Consider the following 9,907-nt stretch of genomic DNA (forward strand, 5'->3'; position numbering starts at 1 on the left):
CGATGTGGATGGACGATATGGCGGGGTTCCAAGAGCCTGACAGGATGACCTTATAATTGTATTACAATTAGCTTCCTGCAGACCGATGGCGGGAAACATGGCCCGTCGTTGGCGGGCTGAGCAGACGATCGTGGCCTGCCTTCACGTCATCATGAAGCAGGTCGCACCATATTTTCTGTGCACGCCAACTATCACACCTACCACCAGCGAGCTCGGAAAATTTAGGTCCAGCTCATGTGATCAGGGTCCTTGACTTAGACATGTTAGGAAGAAACAGGAATATGTGTAAGGGTTACACAAGCAAAGAACTAGATTCAATGTCAGGAGACACTTCTTTCCGCAGTGAGTCATTGATCTATACATCAATTTGCCTACTTATGCAGTGAGGATGAAGTCGTTGCAAATATTGAAAAGGGAGATAGATGAGTTTCAGAGTGTTGCCAATAACGCTTGGGTGATCTGTCTCCAGTCACTATGGTCTCTTGGAATCTGTTTAATCCCTAATGGAAATTGGAGAGGGATTTCTCAGTTATCTTTTTCCCCTAAATTGGTCTTTGTTTGTTTTTCCCCTCTGGATTGATTAATTTATTGTATAAGACCATAAGACATAGGAGGGGAAGTATGCCATTCGGCCCATGGAGCCTGCTCCGCCACTCAATGAGATCATGGCTGATCTGATAATCCTCAACTCCACTTTCCTGCCTTTTCCCCATAACCCTTGATTCCCTTACTGATTAAAAATCTGTCTACCTCAGCCTTGAATATACTTAACGATCCAGCCTCTACAGCCCTCTGCGGTAAAGAATTCCACAGATTCACTACCCACTGAGAGAAGAAATTCCTCCTTATCTCTTTTTTAAGTGGGCGACCCCTTACTCTGAGATTATGCCCTGTGCTCCTAGACTCTCCCACAAGGGGAAACAACCTCTCAGCATCTACCCTGTCAAACCCCCTAAGAATCTTACATGTTTCAATAAGGTCGCCTCTCATTCTTCTAAACTCCAATGTTTACAGGCCCAACTGACTCAACCTCTCCTCATAAGAAAATCCCTCCATCCCCAGGATCAACCTAGTGAACCTTCTCTGGACTGCCTCCAATGCCAGTATATCTTTCCTTAGATAATGGGACCAAAACTGATCACAGTATTCTAGGTGTGGTCTTGTATATTTTTAGCAAGACTTCCCTAATTTTATACTCCATTCCCTTTTGACATAAAGGCCAACATTCCATTTCCTATTACCTGCTGAACTTGTATGCTCGCTTTTTGGGATTCATGCACGAGGACCCCCAAATCTCTCTGTGCCACAGAAAAAGCCTTGCATTGGCTGGGAATCGAACCCAGGTCTCCCACATGGTAGATGAGAATTCTACCACTGAACCACCAATGCAGCTGTACTGTATATAAATGTGAATATTTCCTCCAGTTGGTATTTGTGTCAAAATTGTAAATGTATTACAATTATCTACAATTTATTTTAGAAATATTGAACAAAGGAAATATTCCCCCATGCATCTACAATGTCAGTACGCACAGCAATTAAAGGAACACATCAGCCCAACTACATGTTCAAGAGATTCATATTTGACTACTTTGAACACCCAGTTCAAGTCTTCTGTTCTTTGTAGCAAAATAGGATACAACAGTTCTGGCAGTTAGGTAACATGATGTACTTACTAAGCATATAAACTATAATAAAATAGAAGTCTATAAATATTGCAAAATTGCATTCAGCTCATGCCATATGCTTCTCCAAAGTGCTTGAATCATTGTTATACAAAATTTTCTTCAGTGTCAAAAGCTTTTAACTGACTCTCGTGAACATATTTCTTAATGAAACACTGCTGTATTTCCCTAATTCAATAGCTCCAAAATTTTTGTGGATTTACACAGATGTAATATTGTACCAGCTATAATGTAACCGCAAATAGTATAGCATCTTGCACTTAATAACAAATATTGTAACCCATGTGGCTGCCTGTACCCTTATTTTGTTTTTATCTGATTGAAAGGAGTTGACAGTTCAGTCAAAATCAATGGGGAATGGCAATTGGTTTCCAATGAGCATTGCAGTGCAATGAATGAATGCAGCAGTATTTTGTAAACAATCCATTTGGTATCACATAACTTGAGTATTGCTGAAAAAAGAGACATGTCTTGCACTCATCAGCACACTTGCCAACCAATCAGTATATATTGTTATTTTCCCCTTATATTGGTATTCTTGCTAAGTGTCCTGATGAGCTTTGAGATGTCTCTTTTTTTCAGCAATAAACAACCCATTATTTAGTATTATGGCAGATTGGTAGAACTTTGGCCTTTTCCTCAGTAAAATGTAACAACTTTGATCACCATCAAGGAATGTTCTCAGAGCAAAGACAATTCTACCTGGAAATCTCTTAGGATATGAAACAGGAAAAAGGCTGTTGACATTGTGGTACCTTATCCCATTTTACAATTATGATCAACAATGCATAAATGGTTGTCAAATGTGCCAAGGATGCATGTAATGCTATAATGAAAACAAAAATGCTGGAAATACTCAACAGGTGCAGGCAGCAACTGTGGAGAGAAACAGAGTTGACATTTTAGGTCGGGATGACCTTTCAACAGAACTGAAGAAAGATGGAAATGTAATAGATTTTGAGCCAGTGGAAAACGAGAGGAGTAGGAAGAACAAAAGGGAACGTCTGTGATAAGTAGGAGAAATTAAATAACAAAAGATTTCATGGTGCAAAAACTAGAGAGAGTGGTATTGTAGGGGATAGTAAAAAAATAAAAGATGTGTCCATATGAGGCGTGTATGGCTACATAGCAGCTATCTGAATGCAACATGAAGGGATAAAGGAAGAAATGGTACAAGGCCCAAACAGCAAATGCAAAACATACAGGATAAGATGGAGGCAGACATAATGATCTAAAATTGTTGAACTTAATGTTGAGTCCAGAATGCCACTGTCTTATCGTATATATTTCTTTGCTGGGTTGGCCTTGTCCTCTTCCATTCTTTATCCTATCATGTTGTATTCAGATGACTGCTGAGTAGCCATCCCACCTCATCTGAACACATCCTTTGCGGCAAGTAGCATTCACATCACATAAATGCCAGGCTATGACCATCTCCAACAACAGAGAATCCTAACAATCTCACTTTGATATTCAATGGCATTACTATCACTGAATCCCCTATTATCAAAATCCTGGGGTTATCATTGACCAGAAACTTAAATGGAGTAACTTAACTGAAACTTAACATATAAATACTGTGGCTACAAGAGCAGCTCAGAGGCTGGGAATTCCATGTTGAGTAATTCCCCTCTTGGTTCCACAAAGCACATCCACCATCTACATGTCACAAGTCAGGAGTGTGATGCAATATTCTCCACTTGCCTGGATGGGTGCAGCTCCAACAACACTCAAGAAGCTTGACACCATCCAGGACAAAGCAGCTGGCTTGATTGGCACCCCATCCACAAACATCCACTCCCTCCACCACCGAAACACACTGGCAGCAGTGTGTGCCATCTACAAAATGCACTTAGACAGCACCTTCCAAACCCATGACCACTACCATCTCGAAGGACAAGGGCAGCGGACACATGGGAACGCCACCACCTGGAAGCTCCCCTCCAAGTCACCCACCAACCTGACTTGGAACTATATCACCATTCCTTGTTGCTGGGTCAAAATCTTGGAACTCCCTCACTAACAGCTTTGTGGGTGTAGCTACACCACATGGGCTGCAACGGTTCACAATGGTGGCTCACCACCATCTTCTCAAGGGCAATTATGGGTGGGCAATAAATGCTGCCGTTGCTAGCTATGCCCACATCCCAAGAGTGAATTAATAAAATGTGACCTTCACCAATGTCATTGGGATTTCAAAGTTGGACACCCTTTGGCACCTAATTTCCTGCAGCAGCACCTCTGACAGCATTGTTTCTGAAGGCAGGAGGCTTTAACTGCTCTCATTGCCTACTTCCAAACATGTTGCTCTTTTCAGCAGCACATTGCAGGCTGAATTACCTGTGTCTTTAATAGCCTCTTACGCTGGGTGAGTAGCATGAGCGACTATTTGAGTCCTGCTGGCTGTCCCAGTTCTCTTAATGTGCAATGTTTCTAGGTCTAACTCCTTTTCCATGCACAAGACATCCATTCAAACCAAGGGAATGGGCTGCCTTGCAAAATTTGGAGTGGTCAGTTTTCCCTGATACCAGTTTTGCATACATTTATTTGATGGGGAAGCATTGCTCCAATTATTTGAAGCAAAAAATAAACACTACTTTGCTATTCAAGCATTATGGTTTTCAAAATTCCAAAAAATATGACTTAATGGCATATTCTTACAGTAGAAAGGTAACCAACAGGGACAATTCAGTGCATAGGAAAGTAATTTAGAGATGCAAAGCTCGGACTAAGCACTTGAAGTGTGATCATGGATTGTCTCATCTTGATTTTGGAGCTCTCTTTGTTATAGAAGAGAAAATGTGAACCACTAAGGTGTTATTTTCAACACACTATTGTATTTTTGTAGAATGTGTAAAGCTGTAGCAGGATTTGAGGACTTTCTTTGCCCACTAGATCTTATTTCGACTGTAATCTAAGATTTAGCATTGGTTGGGATTTTTCCTGAAACACAAATACAGTTTATTATTGAAATGGTTTGTAAGCTTAAACTGACGTGCTGATGTATATTGGACTCCCTCCCAAAGAATATTGCAATGACTGATCATTGAATGTTCCCTTTCGAGATTCCTTTATTTTCTGTGCTTAAGACTTTAAAAATAGGATTGATTTTTACTTGATTTAATTGGCAGTGAAGCACACAGACTGTAGGCTACAAATTTAGATTGACTTAAATTAATCCACTCTGCTTTTGGTTCAATAATGGATGGATTCAGGTAGACAAACTGTGCTGAAAAATAACTATTCAACATTTATTTTCTATCTGTTCAGTTACTCTTTGAGAAATCCATTAGCCACTAGGGACTGTAGTAGGCACTGAAATGACTTAGGTCCACATGCAGATAACACTGTCTTTCAACCTGCCAGCCACTCAGTTAGTTATCCAAACCAGCATTATCATCCATATATTTCAGGTCACAACATACCCTTACACCTTGAAGCTCACCACTTTTGATACTTCTATTCCCCATCCATACACATCTAGCAAAGCTGGCCAATCGTTTCACAGAAGCTGACAACTCAAAGATAGCTCTGAATATAGACATGTGATGTGAAATCAATAAAGTTGACTGAGAATCTAGTGGGACATTATCTTGCCGTTAACCCCACTGCAAGTATACCCAACACACCATTACTTTTATTCCAGTGTATAAAATCAGTTCTCAAAATTGTTGATTCGGAAATTACTCAAGGTGGGCAAAGTACTGAAGGAATAAATATTAGTTTCTATGGGGCATTTCCTTCCAGAACATTTTGATTTTTGCTGCCATTTCTTGGCACTTTGGAGTCTATTGTAACCCTTAGTGTGAAGCTCAAAACGTATTTTTAATTAAATAAATCACTACTTTTACCCCACTCACTGTCTTATGTGCAAACCAAGGCAATTTTACAAAATGACAGAAATAGTCAAAGCCAATGAATGTGTTCACATCTGGAAACACCTACCTTACCTGAAAAAAACCATCAATTGCAAAGAGTGTTGAAGAAATTAAGCATTCACATAAATCATCCATGTCCTTTGTGCTCGTGCATGACACACTGTATGATTAGAATCGGGATTAGAATGATGAAGGAATCAGAAGTTTAAGGTACAAGAACAGAGAGACTAATGAATGAAGGAATTCCAGAAATATGAACAGATGTCAAAGAATGCTAAGGAGGAGCGTTAGCATATTTTGGCTGTTCCAATGAGATAGTCAAATTTGAAGGTTGGCATTAGGAAGTCTGTAAAACCACCTGCTAAATCCAAAAGAAAAATGATGGTTGATATGAAGGGTGATCAAGCAGTATTGTGATGACCCCATGTAACAAAGGAAAAACCAAAAGAGAAAGGGAGCGAGGAAAGAAAGGAAGAAGGAAAGGAAAGGAAAGGAATGAAGGAAAGGAAAGAAGGAAAGGAAAGAAAGAAGGAAAGGAATGAAGGAGAGGAATGAAGGAAAGGAAAGAAGGAAACTAAGGATGGAAGAGAGGGAGGTAGGGAGGGAGGGAGGAAGAAAGGCAGGAAGGGAGGAAGGTGAGATAGTTAAATTTCTTCCTGCAGCGAAAAATATTTCCTGGTTGTCAAGGAATTGAAACTGATTGCTACAGTCACCTCAATCCACATTTTTGATGGGTTTTCAACACCTCACCCAAATAGCTTGTCCCTCCTGCTCCATGTTGTCATGATGATGTGACAGGTGCATGTGTAATATTAATCTTTAATTTAATCGGCTGGTCGAATATATATATATACTGAACTTCTTTAAAATGACTTTTTTAAAGCAAAAATACTGACTCAAGATGGCTGACATAGGTCACTTGATATGTCTGGTATTACAAGTTGGTCAGTTTCTGGAAGGTTCCAATGTGGATTACAATTAGGACATGCCAAGGCAAACCACCTATGGAACCTCATATCTGCTGATGCCAAGAATTATATCATAAATGAGCTGAAACTTGTAACTGGCTCTCATCAATTGCATTTCTATAAAGCTACTTTTCAGGCAGGGACCAAAAGTCTTCTGGGGCAATGGCTATATAGAAGACATTGATATATTCTTCCTTGCTAACCACATGGAAGAATGGTCTATTTAGAAGTGATGGATCAGACATTAAAGAAATTATTCATCTGGGCCAGAACACTTACTTGGGCTAATCAATTACCTTCTGTGGAATATCCAACTCATTATGGAGAGAGAGGTCATGTGACCAGAACCACTATTTCGAAATGTCTTTTATTACTACACCCTGGTTACTTCTCGGTAGTTTGGAAGTAGTTCAATGGAGTAGTAACATCACCTCTCTCTCCCCCTGTTCTTAAGTTCGGAGGCCTATCTCTGTTACATTTTGGGGTTCACCACAGAGATAGCGAATTTCAATCGAAAGGAACCTCATGTACAATAGCATTGATTTTTTTTTAAAAGATGGATTACAGTTTAAAAAGAGACTGTCACCAGAAATTGCAGTTTATATTGGCCTCAATCCCACTGGAATTTCAAGACCAGCATGGAAAGAAACCTGCCCCAGTCACGAACAATAGTGAAGGATTCATAAACAGTGAACTCTCTATTTTTTTACCTTTTATCATTGAATCTTAATTTGGCCAAAAGTTAACCTCATCCACTATATAACTTGTAATTTTGCATGCTTGTGTGCGTGTGTGTGTGTGTGTGTTACAAAGGTTGGGATGTAGGTTCACCTTTTTAAATATCTTTATATCTTTACCTAGGTAGGTTTTTAGCTCAATAAAAACTAACCCCTTTGTGTTTAACCTCACAAAAGCCCGTCAGACTGAGTTCTTTGCAATCAGGAAATAAATGGTTAAATACAGACACTGAATTAATACTTTCATCCTTATAAATTATAAACAAAATCCCTGTTACGATCAATTGAGGAGTGGGGAAGAAAGGCCGAGTCTTGACATGTGTGCTCTGGTCATAACAACATCTTCATAAGGATCATATATAAGCCTGTCTCTCTGAGTTTGGATGCTCTTCTTTTGGCCCTTGCCACTCAGGTTGTCTGCTTCCCCCAGTAATCACATTGCCCCTTTAAAAGGCAGCATAGCTTTTATTTTTCCGCTGCATCAGGTCTATTGCCTCTCCGTCATCTATTTTTCGTCCCCCATACATCTGGCAATCATTAAAATTTAACTTGGGACCTAGCTTCTATCCACTCCACCCAATCCTTGCCGGAACACTCGGTACACCTCTGTTAATGTAAATGATCTGATCCTACAATTTATGACAGAGTCAGCAAGAGGGCATCCAATCCTATAACAAGGAGGAAGAATTCAAAGAAGACAAATATTACCTTCCAGATAACCATAACAAAAGTTACATTTTGACCTGTCTTCAAATATTATTGGAATGGAGCTTGTCTAATAATGAGCAACCACCTTTTTTTTATCACTACAGTATTCGACATGCTAACGCATTTGGCACCAATTAGCTTGGAGTTTCAAAAGTTATTGAACATTTTTTTGATGCTTCAGTGTCAATGGGTCAGCAAATGATTAGCTCAATTTGACCAAACTGGTTTTAGAAAGAGAAGGAAAACCAACACCACAGAAATCAGAAACCCAGGTTCACTGAGCTATATTTCTCCAGTTTTTCACGCACTCTGAACTCTTGTCAAAAATTAATCTTTTGACTTTTGTTAGATTTTATAGGTCAATGCAGCACAATCCTGCTGCCTTTGGTTATATAGCATTTGGGCATCCACATTGGGTGGCCATAGAAAAATGATTCAGATGCCATGTGAGTACCACAGTACCTGAATCAGACCAGCAATGAGAAATAAAGCAAAAAAAAACAGCCTGAAGCAGACTGTGATTCACAATTGAAACCAGGTCAGTGGGATTGTTCATAGCTGCAGCAGCCCATATGGAATGACTGACTAAGTAAAATGTCTGTGGCAAGATCAGGCGTGCAGGGAAATGCAATATCAGCACAGTAGCTTCAATGCACGCCAGCAAAATGTATCATTTCATTTCCACAATGCTGGCACATTTACCTGGACTAGCCACTAAAGATGATTACACGTAACGAATGCTTCACCACAAGATAAAGGTATTCATTTGCAATAACAGCTTTGGTTAGAGAGAATGCAGTTGCAGGAGGAATTTTGTGGATAAGTTGAGTCAATTTGCATGATGTAGTGTTGCATCATGCATATCTTTCCTACTGCATTTCTGTCATATTGAAAAGATGAGCTGGGGTAGAGGACATCATGGCAGACCTCCACGTCATCCAAAAGGCGTTCCAGGGATGTGTCACTGAATCGGGGAGCTGCAGTCTTCTTGCCTTTCAGGGCCATGTCTTCTGTGCAGCAGCCCTGGGCTGGAAGCACTGTGATGTGTGCACGCGGCTGCACTTTAAGTATGGCACCCGGCTTGAGGAAGCGGCAAGGTGACAGCATGGCAGGCAAATGAGAGCCTGCCTGCAACCGAAACGGCACGTTTCCTGGAAATGCATGATTAGTGAGGTGGGATTGTGATGATATGGCGTGAAAAGCTAGCATTGCGGCCAGCAGGTAAAACATTCTTTTTCCCACCCACTACCGCACTTTGTGCAAATCTGGGATGATTCCACCCAAAGTGTCAAAATTTACACTGGCTGTGTTTTTCTTGGATATTCATGCTCTTCTGCTGAAGTTACTGTGCACGAGCAGAAGGACTTCCACAAAAATTCACCTTCACAGCTATTCAAAATCCAAAACGTACAAATTTTGCAGCATTTCATTTTACATGAATCTTGTTAGCTAAACATCCACGTTAAATTTACTTAAGAGCTAAAGGATATATGACAATAAATATCTGGCAACAAGTTCAAAACTGGGTATTTACTTCAGTAGTTAGAGTAATATCATAACTGCAATTGCAAAGCTCTAGTTGTCAATTAATGTTATCAAAACCCCTGACTGAATTACTGCTTTAGATCTATTAAATAAGCATCACACTTTGGATCTTAGAGACTGGGTTTTAACTTAAAATAGTCAAACAGGTTTGGGTCAGACAGCGGGGGATTAAAGTCTCATAAATCTGTTTCCCAACCTAAACCAGATCCAAACATCCCATTCCTGGCTTTAACTGGGCCTAATGTAGGCAGGTGACTGACCTGACAGAAGGAGGCTGTGAACATCATTGTCATTCAGCTTTTGACCTATAACTACTGTCGACTGGGTTTCTCGAGCATCGGGAAACAAGGCAGCTTCACTGGGGCGAGGACTTGGTGGATTTCAAG

General features: G+C 40.2%; 1 non-coding gene across 1 annotated transcript; it reads right to left on the bottom strand.

Annotated features, from left to right (window-relative positions):
• Nucleotides 1–1,318: 1,318 nt before the first annotated feature.
• On the bottom strand, nt 1,319–1,389 carry trnag-acc (transfer RNA glycine (anticodon ACC)). Its single transcript has one exon. It is a non-coding gene; the product is annotated as a tRNA-Gly (tRNA).
• Nucleotides 1,390–9,907: the final 8,518 nt, after the last annotated feature.

The sequence above is a fragment of the Cetorhinus maximus genome, chromosome 5, assembly GCF_964194155.1.
Source record: "Cetorhinus maximus chromosome 5, sCetMax3.hap1.1, whole genome shotgun sequence".
Classification (NCBI taxonomy): Eukaryota; Metazoa; Chordata; class Chondrichthyes; order Lamniformes; family Cetorhinidae; genus Cetorhinus; species Cetorhinus maximus.